We start from the raw sequence: 17789 nt of genomic DNA on the forward strand, positions 1-17789 counted from the left end.
AGCGCCTGAGCCAAATGTTAAAGTTATTTGTTCTTGTCAATAAACTAAACTTTACGGTGACCCTCGATTTTTATCACGCCACATGTATTTTAAGAGGAGGTTGCTGCTCGCGGCGCAGCCGGTGCTGTACTGCGGCGGCCCGGGCCGGGGCGCGTTTCCCCGACGGCGCGGGGCGCGGGGCGCGGGGCGCGGGGCGGGAGGCGCCGGGGACGTTCGCACCTGGGCACGGGGAGCCTGGCTTCTCGGTCACTCGCATTCACCAAGGGAGACCTCTTTGGGGGCTAGAGTTTCTGGCCGTGTTTTATCTGGTTCTGAGTCATGGCTGTAGAAAGTCAGTGTTTGGAAAGAAAGTGTAAAAAAAAAACAAAATACAAAGCCAAAACCAATAGTGATCCTGACCTCCAAACACGCAACCTACTCCATTCAGAACAAAGTGCTCGCTAGTATTGAAAGACCAGTTTGTACAAGTTCCGTTCCGTGGGTCCCACCTGGCCGAGAGGCCACAGCTCGAGCGCCGCGGGTGGGGGGCTGGGGAGCCTCGATGACCCCGAACCAGCTTCAGGACCGGCCGGGGTTTCCTCCGCCCGCAGCTCTTTGCTGCCGTGGAGCTTGAGCTGGTCCTTCTTTTCAAGTGTGGGCAGAGAAATAATGGAAATGCAAAGAGTTCGGGCCAACAATTATTCCTTTCTATTGTCTCTCCCAAATCATGGTGCTAAAAAAGAGAAAATACACTTGCTTTTTTTTCTTTTCTTTTTTTAACAGTTCATCCTTACTGTTGACTTCCCGCACGAGCAGATGCTAAGGAAGCCGCCCGCTTAGACCACCAGCGTCAGGCTGGGAAGGAAGGGGAGTCAAGGCCGATTTGGTCTACACCCTGGATAACCCACAAAAACAAAAGCTTAATATCCCGTCCTTGACAATATTTTAAACTTCAAATTAAATAATTATTCATTTACATAATCATTTTCCTTCTGCCAAACTCCACTGCGCCCCCTGAAGGGTGGGAAAGGCAACAACAGCTCACGCGGCTCCACAGGCCGTGGCTGCCTTTCCGATTGATGCAGAGGTGTTGCCAGTTTTCAGACCGATGAAAACTGTTAAAAATAGCAAACAGCCTTGGTTGGTGCTCAGTGATCTGAGCAGAATTCAGCACCGGTATTTCTATCGTTGAACAAAATTGCTAAGTGGATCGCCCTGGTGACACTCCATGTGCTGTAACAGCAAATACCGGGCTCAACCGCGGTGAGCAAGGCCCAGATGTGTGAGAATCTGGGCGGTCCTGAGGGGCTCCCCCACGAGGGCCGCAGCTACATTGCAGCAGCTGGGTGGGGAAAGCTGATGCTTTGGAACAGAGACTTCACGGTCCTGAGTCACTGAAACTCTGCGTTATAGTGTTTTCTGCCTCATAGATGGATGAAAATATTGCAACCCCACCATGTTCTCTATGTTTAAAAAGTCAAATATTTTTTTCTTTCTAAAATTTTAATTTAAGTTACAGGGTAAAAACAATACTTAACTTTGTATTGTTTTAGCCCTTAGCCTATACATTTCAAATATAGGAAATAGAATTGAATTAGTGGTTTTCATTATTTAGGAAAAATGAACTAATGATAGAAGATCAAGGTTTTTTGTTTGTTTGTTTTTAATGCTTCTCTAATTCCAAATTCCAACCCTTACTCCCTAACCACAGCGAGAGGTAGCGTGGCACACAAATGAAGAACAGAGCCGTTTACTGAGCATTTCCTACGCCTGAGGCCCTGGGTCACGCGCTTGGCCTGTATTATGTCATTTCATCCTCGCAACCCTTACTCAGGGTGGTTGCCAGTGAGAAAAGTGAAGCTAGGAAGAGGCAGAGCTGAGGTCTGAACCCAAGACCCTTTAACTCCAAAACGGAAAATGAACTTCCCTGTATGGGAAAAAGCATTAGCATGGACTTATCAAAAGCAAGTAAACCAGAGTTTTATGTTTTTTTGGTGTGTGTGTATCCTTTTTGCTATAAGGTATTGAGTTTGCAGTTTTTTCACCTAGAGATTTTTTTTAAGTGAAAAATTTTTGAGTTTTATTATTTTTTTGATACTCAGTTTCATAAGCAAAGGGTGATATTTTGTTGACAGGTGGCATCATCATTTTGGGGGGAGGGTGAGGTATAATTTTAAACTTCTTTTTCATTTTGGTTTTTCTTGTCAAGTCTTCCTTTCTGCCCTCATTCTGATACCTGGAAAGCAGAGCCATGATGACCTAGCATGGGGGCAACTTGGTGTTTAGAATCAGAAGCCTTGGGTTTAAACCCCAGTTCTGTGTCTTATTAGCTGAGCAACTTAAGTTCTTCTAGAGTCTCAGTTTCCTCCTCTGAAATGGGAATAATGAGAACCAACTGAGTCAGAAAAGAACACAATGGAAGCTGTAAGGGCTGGTCGGTGTCAGTTATCTTGATGAGCACTCCTTACGGACATGACTCTAGGCTAACATTATTTTCTAAACCACCATTTACAGATTCAAACAAGCCATGAATCTAGAGAGCAAAAGAGTGAAATTCAGTAAGGTAATGGGTGGAGTATTGGTTCTGGGACCCGGCAGATAAATGACTTTAAACATGAGTACCTTGCCTGTACATTCATAGGGTGAGACACCCTTAGGACAAAAAGAACTGTAAAAAGAATAAACTATTTACAATAATCATGTTGTTGTTCAGTATTGTTAATTATGAGATTGTTGTATTTGGGGGAAATAAAGCAAATTAGTGATTAAGGGTTACTGTAACTCTATCATTTCTGGAGTTGTTGAAAATTGAGACTATCACTGTGGGGAACAGGAGTAAAAAAGATCCATAGTTTAAATTGGAATTATTAGTGGGAGATCCTAATTAATTTTATTTAAAAAATTTCAAACTCTGTCTACTGAAAAGGCCTAGAAACAACAGCTAAGACAGAAATAATGAATCATCCCTGGCATTCAGATTGTGGTGCTGATACACTGTGTCCCACAGACAGGAACCAGGGCTCCTTGGAGAAACACCTATTCCAAGTTAGGGACAGGGAAGGTGTATGCTGAGCTTGTCACAACTTGGTTCATGGAGCAAGGAAGCGACCAGAAGCTACCAGGGTTCTCTCAAAGGGCTCAGGAGCCAACTTGAAGAGGCGCCTGACTAAAGATGGAAGCTTTAAGCATTGATGTGGGTAATAGCTGCAATTCATTAAAGCCCATCAGATATGTTTAAAAACCATAAGTTCATTATGATCAGAAAGAAAGAATGAGAGAAAGAATAAGAGGAAGGGAGAAAGAAAGAAGAAAGGGAGAAAGAAAGAGAAGAAGGAAAGAAAGGAAGGAAGGAAGGAAGGAAGGAAGGAAGGAAGGAAGGAAGGAAGGAAGGAAGGAAGGAAGGAAGGAAGGAAGAGAGAGAGAGAGAGAGAGAGAGAGAGAGAGAGAGAGAGAGAGAGAGAAAGAAAGAAAGAAAGAAAGAAAGAAAGAAAGAAAGAAAGAAAGAAAGAAAGAAAGAAAGAAAGAAAGAATACACTGTGGGGTAAAAGTAGGTTTACAATTGTTCTTATGGAAAGTAATACAATAATATAAATAATAATACAAGAATAAACTCTGTGTTTCAAGTACTCACACTGTAAACCTACTTTGCCCCACGCTGTATGTAAGAGAATGAGAGGAGGGGAGGGGAGGGAAAGGGAGGGGAGGAGAGAAAGAAAAAGAGAGAAAAGAAACAAGCAAGCAGTTGGTCACCATGAAAAGATGCCAGTCAACCAACTTATTGTTCTGAAAACTGAAAATAAAGGGAAAAATCAAGCATTTGTCTTGCCTTTCCTCTGTGAATTATACAACTGGGTAACTGAATAGAAGCTAAAGGAAAGGTTCTTTTTTATAACCGTATTCCAGCTAATAAATACAAATGAAAAGATAAAATGAGGATATCACCATTTTGCCACCACTAATTAACGAACGGATTTGAGCATTTATTAAGTTGCTAACATCACAAAAAAGAGACATTGATATTACGGGTTTCCTAATGGAAGAACATTCCTTGCCAAAAAAATGCAAATCTGAAAATAAAAAGCAAATCCCTGTTTAGGTCTCACCTCAAAAAAGGAGCCTTTCTTCACCACCCCCGGATGTAACGGGACACTACCCCTTGTTTCACTTTAACATTTTATCCACGCGTTCAGTCGTTTCACACTCCTGCACCTGAATATTGCATGGCTTTCTTGGTTTGGGTTTTACTCTTGTCCTCCTATAGTCTAATATCTACTCAGCAACTAAAAGGTATTTTAAAATGGAAGCCAGAGCATGTCGCTCACCTGCTCAATGACTTCCCATCAACACTTGAATCGAATCCAAGGTCTTTACCATGGCCAGTAAGGTCCTACCAAATCCGGTCCAAATTCATCACCCACCGCTCTCTCCCCAGCTCATTTTGCTCAACCATACGGCCCTTCCTGCTATTCTATCCATGGGTGGAGCACACGCCCACCTCAGCACTTTTGCATGGAATGCTCTTCCCCCCAAAATCTGCTTGGATTGCTCCCTTAGCACCTCCTCCTCTCATCTCAAATATCCTCTGACCAGAGAGGTTTTCATTATCAGCAGCAACCCTGGTATTCTCTATTCCCCTTTATTATTTTTTGTAACACTATCACAACTTTATCTTATAGTGATTTGTTTATCATCTATCCCCCATTAGATTGTAAGGTCCAGAGGCAGGGACTTAATTTATTTCATTGACCTTTGTATCCCCAGTGCCTAGAACAGTGCCTGTTACATAGCATGTGATCAACAAATATTTGATAAATGAATGAGTGCATGCATGAGTTGCTATGTCAGACTGTATTGTATTAAACATCGGTCTAAGCACTTCACACCTGTCAGAATGGCTGCCATCAACAAATCAACAAGTGACACATGCTGGCGAGGATGTGGAAGAAGGAGAACCCTGGTACACTGCTGGTGGGAGTGCAGACTGGTGCAGCCACTGTGGAAAACAGAATGGAGGTTCCTCAAAAAATTAAAAATGGAGCTGCCTTTTGACCCAGTGATCCCACTTCTAGGAATATATCCTAAGAATCCTGAAACACTAATCAGAAAGAATATATGCACCCCTGTGTTCATAGCAGCTCAATTCACAATAGCTAAGATCTGGAAACAGCCCAAGTGCCCACCAGTAGACAAGTGGATAAAAAAGCTGTGGGACATTCACACCATGGAATACTATGCAGCTCTAAAGAAGAAGGCTCTCATACTCTTTGGGGCAGTATGGATGGACCTGGAGAATATTATGCTAAGCGAAATAAGCCAGGCAGAGAAATACAAACATCACACTATCTCAGTTATATGTAGAATCTAAAGAACATGATCAAATGGTGAACAAAATAGATTCAGTAACATGAAAGCAGGGATCATACTGATGAATCTCAGAGGGAAGATGGGGGTGGGTGGGTGGGGAGAGATTAACCAAAGAATCTATATTCATATATACATAACCCGAAGACACAGACAATGGTGTGGTGAAGGCCTGGGGAGGGGAGTGGGTGTGGGGGGGAGGGGTCAATGGGGGGAAAAAAGAAGACATCTGTAATATTTTGAACAATAAAAAACCCCCAAACAACAACAACAACAAAATCGATCTACCATAATGGCTCATTGAGGACAAGGAGCATGTTTTATTCAGCTTTTCATTGCAACATCTTGCATGATGCTTGGCACTTAGTAGGTACTCGATAACTGCTTTTCTGTACTATGTGAATTATACAACTGGGTAACCAAATAGAAGATAAAGGGAGATAAAGATAAAAATAAAGATAAACTTATCTTTGCCTAGTAATTTTTATACCTCTAGCTACAAGGATATTCTAAAATAGAAGATTTGTTTTGTGTGTGTGTGTGTGTGTGTGTTAGAGGTCTCACTGGATTCCGAAATTGTATTTCTGTGAGAAAAAGTATCAAAATCAAAGTCCCATAGGAAATAAAATCATTCCATCATGAAAAAACAGTGAGTTCTAAAGATCAATGAGGGCACAGAATTAAGCATGCCATCCTTGGGCAAACTCTGTGTAGGATAGTGTGAGTTGGAACATATCACAATCACTCCTGCGGATCTCCATATGAAGTAGTGTCTGAGACTGTCCAGAGAAGGCGGGTGGGGGAAAAGGGATCTTTTTCAGCCACACTCCGTCGAAGCCACTAGGTGGTGCTGTCAAAGACAGTGTGGTTTTCATTTGTGAATTCAGAAGGCAAATATCTTACTGACTTTTAAAATAAACAACTTTCATTTTTTATTACAATAACATTGCATACTTATTTTGAACAGTTAGTATATATACAATAAGCAAAGAAAGAAATATTCACCCAGAACATTTCCAGAAAGAAATCACCCAGAAAGAACCACTATTAATAACAGTATGTATACTCTATAGTAATTAACAATAATAATGGCTTATATTAATTAAGTGCTTGCTATGTGTCAGACACTGTACCGATGTTTTATACTTATCAGCCTCCTAGACTTTCTAGAAAGTTTCTCTTTATATAGTCATATGTGAAATATAGATAGTTATACATATATTAATAAGTATATCATACTGGCTTTTATTTGATAACTCAGCATATAGTAGATGCCCAACAAATATTAGTTATGTGGATTTTTGAGAATTTAATGACATAATTCATGGAACGTACCTGGCCCATATAGTCATTCAGTAAATAGTAGCTACATATTGGTATATGTATTAACAGTAATTGGTTGACAAAATAGCACTGTACTTGTTGTTTGTTGAAGCTGCCCCCAAGAGAGCTAAGCTTAGTTGGTTCAGTAGCCCAGTAACAATAAGAAATCCAAATTAAGCTTCTGATTTGGCATTTTTGCCCCTTTTTCCTCCTGGACCTGGCTTGCTTTGGGCTTGGGGGACTGTCCCAGGCTGGTAGAAGTCTAAAAGTGAAGCCAAGCGAGAATTCCAGAGCTTCCTAGTGACTCTGCTCTCCAGGGCTGCACTGTTCATGGGGCTCACAGAAACAAAACCTGGTGCTGGGGCTGGCTTGGGACAGCTGTTCCAACAGAATCTCTTGCAATACCTGAATGGTAAGGTGACCCTGTTTTCCTTCTGCCTAGTTCTCCATCCTATCTCTTCCAGACCACTTCTGTTTCTTCCATCTGAGATTACTTTAAATTGATTTAGTAAACACTTTTGAGTTACTCTGAGCAAGGTACTGTGCTAGACATGTGGCAGTGGGGGGTGGGGGAGGGACAGAGAGCTAATGATGCCTCTGCCTTCCAGAAGCTTTCAGACTAGCAGGAAGAAGAGAAATACATCTCTCCAAGATGAGTAGTTCCTTCTAAGTCTCCTGACTTCTAATCAGAAAAAGCAGAAAGTTTCTCAATGTGTGATAAGGGGCCATCTGCCTCAATTTCACCTAGAGCGTTTGTTGCAGGTGCACCTCAGACCTACTGGATCTGAATCTGTGAATTGGGGAGGGATAGTGCTTGGAATCTATATTTATAACAAGCACCACAGGTACTTCTCACACACACACACTGAAGTTTGAGAAGCACTGATGTAGCATCCCAAGATGATTGCAGATGATAAAGGAGATTGCAAGGAAGAAAGAGTGTATGTTGAACTTGCCTACCGCATGCCAGACACTGCACTACTCACCTTATGTCTTTTGATTCCTCTTAAGAATACTGTGCGAAACTATTGTTATGATCATCACTCCCCTTTTTTGAGATGACGAAACCGAGGTACAGAGAGGTAAATAACTTGCCCCAGGTCACACATAGAAAGTGGCAGAACCAAGATTTGAACCCATATGGTCTTACTCCAGCAGAGCTCATGCTCTTGACCATGAAGGTCAGTTGCTTCTCATAGATGGTGGCTGAAACAAAGCCTCGAGACAACGTGGACAGGTGATTATGCCCCAGTGAAGAACACGGACAAGATGATCTATTTAGAAATGTAGCAACCATCAAGAACTATTGGTTTACATTAGTCCCTTTAACTAGATTATATGGTACTGTTTTTATTTTTCCAGAGTCACAAGGGTAGGTTTTAAAAAGAGCATAACAGCAACCTACTGAGCATCTTTTCTGTGCAGTGCTGCTTGCGTGCATTATTTTGCCAACCTTTGATAACTCTGAGTTAACATTTGACTCAATTTGGAGATACAGAAAGTGTTCTCAGAGAGTGCAGAAGTTTCCCAAGGACACAGCTATTAAATGGTGGAATCAGGTCTGTTTTTAGCCCATAGCTGTTGCATCAATGAAGGTGGCTTCAACCACAAGTAACAAACCTCAATACAAAATGACTTGAACAACGCAGAAATGTGTTCTGACATATTCGTAAGTCCTGAGGCAGGACAGGTTTCAGAGCTGATTAATTCAGAGGTTCAATAATGCCATCAAGGTCTCTCAACCTTGGTATCTGCCCACATTTGAGTAGTTTATGGTTTGAATTGTGTCCCCTGACGCCCCCCCCCCCATTATGTTGAAGTCCTAGTTCTTAGTACTTCAGAATGTGACCTTATTTGTAAATAGGGTATTTACAGAGGTAACCAAGTTACAATGACATCACTAGAGTGGTCTCTAATCCAATATTACTGGCATTATAAAAAGGGGATATTTGGACACAGACACAGACACTCACAGAGGGAGGACAATGTGGAGACACGCAAGGAGAAGATGGCCGTATGACTGGCGTGATGTATCTACAAGCCAAGGAACACCAAGGATCGCTCGTGGACACTAGAAGCTGCAAAGTATTCTCCCCCAGGGTCATCAGAGAGAGCATGACCCTGGTGACACCTTGATTTTTGGACTTCTAGCCTCCAGAACTGTGAGACAGTAACTTTTGTTGTTTTAAGACGCCTGGTTTATTGTACTTTGTTTTAGCAGCAGCCCCAGGAAATGAATCCAGCATGATTCCTGCCATCACTGGTATTCATCCCAGCAGGGTGGTTGCTAACTTTCAGGAGTCACATCCAGACAACCAAATATCCAGAGGAAAAAAGAGAGACCACTTCTTTGGTTGGTGAGAAAACTTTTCTCTGAAGGAGCCCCAGCAGACTTCCTTCCTCCCCAACTTTACTGGGCAGAGTCCCGTGCCCTTTCTCAAACCCAACAATGGCAAAGGGATGTGATTGCCCATAACCCGTCAATCCGCCTTTAGAACCAGATGGGCCAGGTTCTCCGGAGGTGCAGAGCTGTGTGTAGAAGACACAGATTCCTGAACGCACTCAGGCTTGTTAGGAAGGGAGATGAATGGGGGAAGGAATGCTGGGTAGGCCACCAGCAATGCCCATCATCTAGATTCTGTCCCTCCCTCTATAGTCACCTTTTCTTTGTCCCAGTTTCTCTCTGTGGTATGAGAATGGTTGCTTTTGTTTTCCTTGGCGAGAGAAGTGAATTTGGATTTGTAGGTTTATTTGATTTACATAAATATTGTTTCTTATAGAACCTGAAGCTCAGAGCTTCACTCGATGCCCAGAACACAGCAGACTCTCCAATGGCAAGGATCCTGGTACTGTGGAAAGTCTTTTGCTCTTTCAGCCTCCAGTTTTTGTGAGACTGTGCTGTGTGGTGGAAGGGCTAAGGAACAGGCCTATGATTTCTTCTTGGACCTAGAATTTCAAGAGTAATTAAGAGGATACACTCACTTCTGTCACTCATGAGCTCCTTACTTCTGGTTTACCATAAGAAAGTCAGATGCACAATTGCCTCTGCCTTCCACCCAGGCCACCCACAGTCTCCCCGAGCTTCCTCCCGCTGGACATCTCTTGCCTCTGAAAGCAGACCCATTCCTCAGTGCATACATAAGGAATGCGAAATCCATTACAGGGTCCTGAAAAATATGACAGGATAAGTATGATGTAATTTAAGTATTTTGGCATAGCAAATGGAAAGAAATTACATTTCCTATTATCTTCCAACAGTTATCGAAAATGAAATGAAATATATTCTATACTGCCCCAAAAAGTCAAGGTTTTTTTTCTTCCTTAAATGCAATTTTTTCCCGCAGTTTGTTCATTTGATATGCATTCCCCTCCTTTCACGACACGGAGGCATTCTGTTATGAAACATTCAATGAAAAAAAATGGACAAAAAAAGTATACTACTTCTTTAAAATATATTGCAAGAATACTCATTTTCAGCTTTTTATTGCAGCACTAGCTGGTATTCTTGCATGCAGTTTTGTAATTTATTCTGAACATTCTACTTAAACCTTTTTTCAATAGCATGATTTTATTAGAGTCAGCTCACTGGACTTTCCCAAAAAGGTATTTAAGATCAAATAAAACCAGTGCTTGGAAAAATATCATTACAATATGAAAGCAGTTACAAAAACATTAGTACTGCAAAGTTTTATTTCAAATGGCTGAGCTTGCTGTACCCCAGGTTATGGTACTTCTACTTCTGCAGACACACTTACTGGGGAAATGGGAAAAACTGTCGTCTTAGCAGTTTTTGCACATGGTGGGGGAGGAGCAGGGGGAGAGGAAAAAGGTATAAAAATTTAAAGTGAGGCAGCAAAATTTTTAGGTGCTGGCATCAATGGTAAAAGTAGATTTTTCCTCCATCCTGAACTCCGCCTTCCAATCTACACCCTCCCCTTCTCAAGTGCCCTCGAGGATATGGCAGAACCCTTTAAATTAGCCTTTTACCCGGAGACAAAGTGCTGTCCTCTCTAAAATACGGAGGGTAACTTTTGGAAATCTGAGTGGATTGGTTATTAAATTAAATGTGTCAGAGTATTATATTTCTTTTGGGGTTTTGTTCCATATCTAATAAGCTCATCAACATGCTACCTTATTGGTCAAATAATGTCTTCTAGCACCTCCATCTGGCCAGACACAAAGTCCACATCTGAAGGCCATCCCGAAGCACATTCTCAGGGGAGCTTTCCAGGCAAGCCTGGCGGATCCCCAGGCTCCAGTGGTGAGCTCTGCAGCTCCCATCCTCTCCGTCAAGTGCAGCTCCCATGGCCATCCTCACACTCACTTTGAATCAGGCCAAAGAGGTGAACCAGCACCTTGCTCTCACTTGGCTTCATAACTGAGCACCGAAGACAAATATTTTTCTTGTTCAGTTGTGAATATGTCTCTCCCTTCCCTGGTACCCGGCAGCCAGCGTGGCTGGAACTCAGCCTGCAGTGGGGTACAGTCAGCCACGTCATGGCTGCAATTCAATGGGCTCTTTTTTTTTTTTTTAAAGGAGATTGCTTTCAATTAAAATCTGATGTTTATCAGGAAAAAAGTGTTATTTGTTATATTACCCAAATCACTGCTGGGTCTGGTGTTTATATTTTAGAGAAAGTGATCGACTATTGGTAGTGCAGCACAAAAGATATGTTTAATAAAGATGACATAAGTCAGCCCTTTTAGACATTGGTATTTTCATGTAGGTGATTATTAATCCACATGCAATTCTATTACACAATATTTCTCTCATCCTTTCTCCCCCAAGCATCAAATCTATGGCAAAGCACCTGCATCCCTTAAGTTTGCAGATTAGGTGCTTTCTATGTGGACTTTCAAATGTGATTTTTAAATTGTGAGTTACTATTCGTATTACTTTTCTAAGGAGAAATATGCTTAAAAAGTAAAGTCTTTATTGCTTCTTAAAAGGCCCAGCACTCTGTGATAAATTCTCATATTTTGACTGTTAATATGTTTGAATGAAAATTATTTATACATTTGGGTGAGGTTGAGTGGTTTTCATTTGATTGCTGCCTCTGGAAATGAAAGCAGAGTAGCAGGAAATTTACATGTCATGCTGTGATGTATATCCAGATTATGAGATGATTGTGCGGCAGACGAACCCCAAGTAAAACCATTCCCATCAAACTGTGACAACTGCAATTCCTGACAAGGCCTCTTAGTTTTGGGGGCTATTATCATTGTACAAGAATATAATCTATTGACAGCAGGGCTGTTTAATACATTTAAAGGCAGACAGTGGAAGAAATCTTAACTGTTTTCATTCACCACTGCACAAGGGTGCAGATCAAAAGTGAATTATATTTAAAAATATGCATGTGTGATGATAAGATGCATGACATTCATCAACCTGTTTAGTCATGGTTAGGCTGAGGTGGGGAAGGGCCAATATCACTGCCATATGTGGTCTGAAATAGAGACGTGAGACTGGAAATTGTATCAGTGCCCAGTCAGAGGGAGCACGCAGGGAGGACAGTCGTTTTCAGTCCCCACGCTGTACCCGTCTGAGCATCAAGCACCGCCCGCGTCTGCAGCCGTGACTTTGGCCAGTGGGGTGTACGAAGGGCCTCTGCACCCTCGCCCTCCTGTTCGGCGTGTTGTATACGCTCTGCGCACGCATTGTGCTGACGCTGTGGGTGAGACCAGTAAATCGTTGCTTTTATAGAAGCTCACGGTTAGAGCGACAATGACGTGTGTGCTTACGGAACCAGAGTGACAACTAGAGCAGAGGGCACAGGGAAAAGCCTCAGTGGGCTGAGCATGGAGCTGCTCAGCTTCAAGTTCCAAATTACGTAATTGCGGCCCTGGCACAGGTGTGCCCGCGGCACAGAGGGCTGCTTAGGTTTCCGATACAAAAGCTCGCACGGTGGGACAGTGTTGTTAACGCCCTATGTCAATGGGACGCAGCTTGGTCTCTTTTTGTGAGAAAACTCTGGCATGACCATGAGGAGCGGAGCGGGTTTCCATGCGACAGGGCTGAAAATCAACCACAGGGAGGATGCTAAAGTCCCAAGTTCATTAAGAACCGCCACACAGAATTCAGTCATTTATTAAAACAAAAGATGTTCCAGGGCAGTTTTTAAAGAATGGAATGGAGAGGCCTGCTGAATTAATGGATTTTCCCTGGAGGAATCAGTTCATCAGCTAATATTCAGTTCATAAGATTAAAATGACTTTGAATGGAGACAGTAGAAGGGAGAACAGAGATGGAAAAGGGTTAACATGTCCAGGTATCAGCTCAATGACCAGAAACTCCTGTGTGTTCTGTGCCTCTCCACAGCTTTGGCAAAGAAAATGCTTAAATAAGCCACACCCACCTGTCTTTCCCTTGAAAATCTGAACTATTAAAGTGAAAATTATTTTTAGTGCCATTCCAAAGGTTAATCAGGAGAAGATGCTCTTGTCCTTTGAAAGGTTTTATAAGACTATCTTGAGAGAAGCAAGGATAGGTCCCCTAAGGGGCATAAAACACCGATGAGGTCTTGGTCCCATGCAGAGTTGCCAGGCCAGGACTAAAGGATTATTGGAGTAAAGATCCTTCAGCAGCTGGCTTAGGCTCCCTTGATGACCTCTTAGTGATTGGTGGTGGCAGCCATGAGGGGACTTTCTCACTAAGAAGAGGAGAGTGAGAAAACCGAAGTTATCCATGTCCCAGGGCAGTGGTCCCATGAACCCAGGATCCATCTGGGATGCTACATTCCATTTAGTGGTCATATCTCCTTAGTTTTTTTCTTGACTGTCACAGTTTCTTAGACTTTCCCAGTTTTGATGAAGTTGACAATTTTGAGGAGTACCGGTCAGGTATTTTGTAGAGTGTCCTTCAGTTGGAACTAGTCTAATGCTTTTCTCATGATTAGACTGAGGTTATGGATTTGGGGGAGGAAGGAACAGAGGTGAGGTGCCATTTTCATCACACCTTATCAAGAATACATTGTTCGATTCCCAGTCAGGGCACATACCTGGGTTGCGGGCTTGATCCCCAGTAGGGGGTGTGCAGGAGGCAGCTGATCAATGACTCTCTCACATCTATGTTTCTCTCCCATCCTCTCTAGAAAAGCAATAAAAACATAATTTTTAAAAAAGAATACATGCTATCTACATGACTTACCACTGTTGATGTTGACCTTGATCATCTGGCTGAGGTAGCACTTGTTGAGTTTCTCTACTCTCTCCACCCCCTTTCCATGCTGTTCTCTTTGGAAGGAAGTCTCTATGTACAGTTCACACTTCAGGACAGACAGCTAACCCAAGTTGGGTCAATCAGGTTCCCTGTTCCAGGAATTAGGAATTGGGATTTAGAGATGCTAGTCAGTCTTCTGTGGTGCAACAAGGGGTGGGTAGCCTTGTTCACAGAGAAACAAGGAAAGCTGGTCTGAAAAGAAGAAATAATGAATATAACAAAGAGAATAAAGTCCATGGAATGAAGGCAGAGAGAGACAGAGGGAGAGGGGATGAGAATCTGCCTTGTTTGTGGAGTTCCAGTCCCTTGGGAGATTCAACTGCACTTCCTGTTTTTGGGTTCAGTGAGATATCCCATATGCTTACAATAACCTCCAAATCCTGCTTTTAAAAATAGATAATTTCTATAGTTTTTGATAACTCATAATTAGTGTTACCTAAAATGTTTTTGGCTAATTTTTAAACCACCCATGTACAGAAAGACCGACATGTTTTTCTCAACCTGTGAGATGAGAGGACGCAGGCCATGAGCAGTGGGAGGTCCCAGCCTCCTGATGGGGACGTGGCTTCAGAATCCAGGCTCCTCCCTTACCAGCTTCGGGACCTTAGGTGAGTTATTTAGGCCTTGGCCTTGTTGCTTATGAAATAGATATAATAGTACCTACTCCACAGGGCTGTTGTGACAATTAGAAGAAGGAAACTGTATAAGGCTCTTAGTGGAGTGATTGCTATCTGCTTCTCATCAGCTTTTGTAATGCTGCCCCCCTCCAAGTTGTCCCCTCTGTGAAGTGGTCCTTGCTCCCCTGGGCAGAATGTCACATGCTCAAAACTCTTGTATATATCTCCATTATATAGTAAGGCTCTCACTGTATTATAATTATTTATGTGTTTATGTCTCAAACTAAAACACAATTTCATTATTTACACCCATAGTATTTAGCACAGGGCTTGGTACAAAAAAGGTGCCCAACACACGAATTTATTATTCAGTTCCACTATTTATTGGGCAATTCCTGTCATGTTTAGAGGATAGGGCTGCGATGATAGGTGAACATGTAAATAATAGCAAATAGCACCTGCCAGTTTGCAGCATGTTTTCAATACTTTGTGCAACTTGAGCTTGCAGCACATGTGCGAGGTCCAAGGCACCGTTTTTACCTCCATATCTACCAAACATGGAATCTGACTATTAGAGATTAAGTGACCTGCTTATAGTCACCAGTCCACGAAGAGGCAGAGAGGGGGCAAATTCAGAGGCCCTGGGTGTCCAAGTTCAGTGCTCTTTGCACCTTGGAGGCATCTGTGTGAAGGGCTATTGTCTGCACGGGATTCCTGTAGGTTAGGATGTGCAAGTGGCAAATGGGAGAAGAGGGATGCTGCCTTGCTGTGAGGGGCCCATCAAAATTATGGCTTGAAGCTTATTTTTACAGTGCAATAGCGTACCCCGTCTCAGCTGAGCAGAATCCTGTGAAACACAAGTTTAGCTGAGCAGAATTCATCACCAGCTGAGACTTAAAAATGTGTCTGAGCTCTGTACTTATTGAACACACAAAGAGTATGAATATCAAGTTATTCGGCTGTGAAATAATATCAACAAAGTTAGTTATGTTTAATTTAACTGTTGAATGGAGGTTTAGCAATTTGGGACCGAAGCCTCGATGAGGAATGGAGAATGGGTAAATCAAACACTAAATTTCCTTCTCCTAATAGCCCCGGCTCTGCCGAGAGGAAAAAGCTGATCTGTGCTTTCCCACCTCTGCCCACCATCAGTAAACACCGAGCAGCGCCTGTCTCGGGCCTTTCTATTTTTCCTAACCTCGTGGGGGGAAGAAGGAATTGCAAACAATATCAGGTCCCAAGGGCCCAGGAGAAACCCTTTGAAAGCCAGAAAGAGTAAGGATCTGCTACCATTCCTTTTCTTAAATATTTCTCCAGGAGGACATTTTAAATACTCGTATCTGTAAGTACTGTATGTGGGTGGGTCAGGGAGAAGCAGGTAGTATGCATAGGGCCATCCCCCATCATTTAGAATTATTATCTGTCCTCTGTCATTTATAGTGCTTAATGACACAATGTTCCTTTTCCTCCCTTCTCCTCCCTCCCCCTCCCCCCCTCACTCCGTTCCTTCCTTCCTTGTTTCTGATGAAATAATTCCCATGATTGCCCTGAACAGGAGTCAATAAGGACACTATTGGCATTTGGGGTTGGGCAGGTTTCCATTGCGCAGCTTTCCTGTGCATTTGAGGATGTTCTTCAGCCGACGCTCCTGCCTACCAAAGGCAATAGCACCTCCATAATCATTGTGACAACCAGAATCACCTCTATAAACTGTCTGATTGAGAACCACTGCTCGTTTACCTGGTTAATTTTTACAAACTGCGAAGCAAGAGGGGGAAAGAGTCCTTCAGAAAGTTGCCATGATTTTTATTTGAAGAGCTGAGAATCACATGGGATGGAATTAACCAGACAGGATGTGGGAGTGGTGCCCAACTTCCCTTCCCTGCCTCAACCTTACAGGCTGGAAAACCTAAATACTTACTTTTCTAGATGTTTTGGTATGTAGCATTGATCATAGAGTCTGGTCAAGGATTCGTAAGTGGCAGTCAGCTGAGGGCACTCGGATGGCTTTGGCTTTTCCTGATAAATGGGAAGGATAGAAGTGGGACATCCCATCTGTCTTCTTCCTGCCTTGCATATAAATGTGATGGCAGGAGCTACAGCAATTATATTGCATCGTGAGGAAAAAACAATTTGAAGCAATGTCAGCAGCTGCCTAGATTCAGACTTCTTAAGCAAGAAAAATAACCCCTTATTTGTTTAAGCCTTCCAAGCTTTCCTGTCCACAGCAGCAGAAAGCATTTCTAACTTATACGGCATTGTTTCAAATGATATATGTAAAGGTTATGTGATAATGCAGAAGTATTTTTATGATCTAATATGGGTGAAAAACCAGTGTGTGTGTGTGTGGGGGGGGGTAGGTATATATCCACTATATAATCCTTCCTCACATGCTACAAAAACTTAGTCACAGGAAAAAAGTACAGGAATTATTGTAAATTGTTAAGAGTGTTTTTCTTTGCATTATGTGTCTAAGAATTTTTTACCCTTTTCTAGTCTGTATTTTCCAAATTTTCTTTAATAAATCTGAATTAAAAAAAAAACTCTATTGCTTTCAGAGAGAGGAAGGGAGAAGGAGAGAGTGAGAGACTGAAACATCAACGATGAGAGAGTCATGGTTGATCAGCTGCCTCTTGCACACCCCTGACTGGGGATCGAGCCCGCAACCCGGGCATGTGCCCTGACTGGGAATTGAACCTGGTCTCCTGGATCCTAGGTTGATGCTCAACTACTGAGCCACACCCAGCGGGCAATCTGCATTGTTTTTAAACAAAAGAACAACATGTATGTGCCTGTGCGCATTACCCACATATTTAAATCTAGTGTAGCTGGTGATGTGCTAGGAGGAGAGTGTCTCTCATCACAAGAGCAATCATCTCACTATGCACAGTTCCAGTGGGTGAGCACAGGGCTGCTGGTGAGGGATCTAAAACTCAACATGAGGCATTAAGATAATTGATCATGTGACATTTAAATCACGAAGAAGAAAAGCATAATTAGTGTCTTCAAACATGTGAAGGATCATGTGGAAATGGGTTCATTCACTCCAAATATTTGCTAAGGGCCATAAGCCGGGTACTGCACAAAGCCCACTATAAACCCCAAACCTCATGATCCCTGCCTTCGTAGAATGTACAGTTTACTAATGAAATAATCATTCATCAAAAAAAATCACACAGATGATAAAACCTGTGAAGGGACAGTAGAGGGAGCTGTGAGAGGTGGAAAGCTGACCAAGTTTGGGGAGTTAGTATAAGGCTTCCGTGAGGAGGCCTTGTTTGAGCTGA

Source organism: Miniopterus natalensis, chromosome 9, assembly GCF_054644295.1.
Source record: "Miniopterus natalensis isolate mMinNat1 chromosome 9, mMinNat1.hap1, whole genome shotgun sequence".
NCBI classification, from domain to species: Eukaryota; Metazoa; Chordata; class Mammalia; order Chiroptera; family Miniopteridae; genus Miniopterus; species Miniopterus natalensis.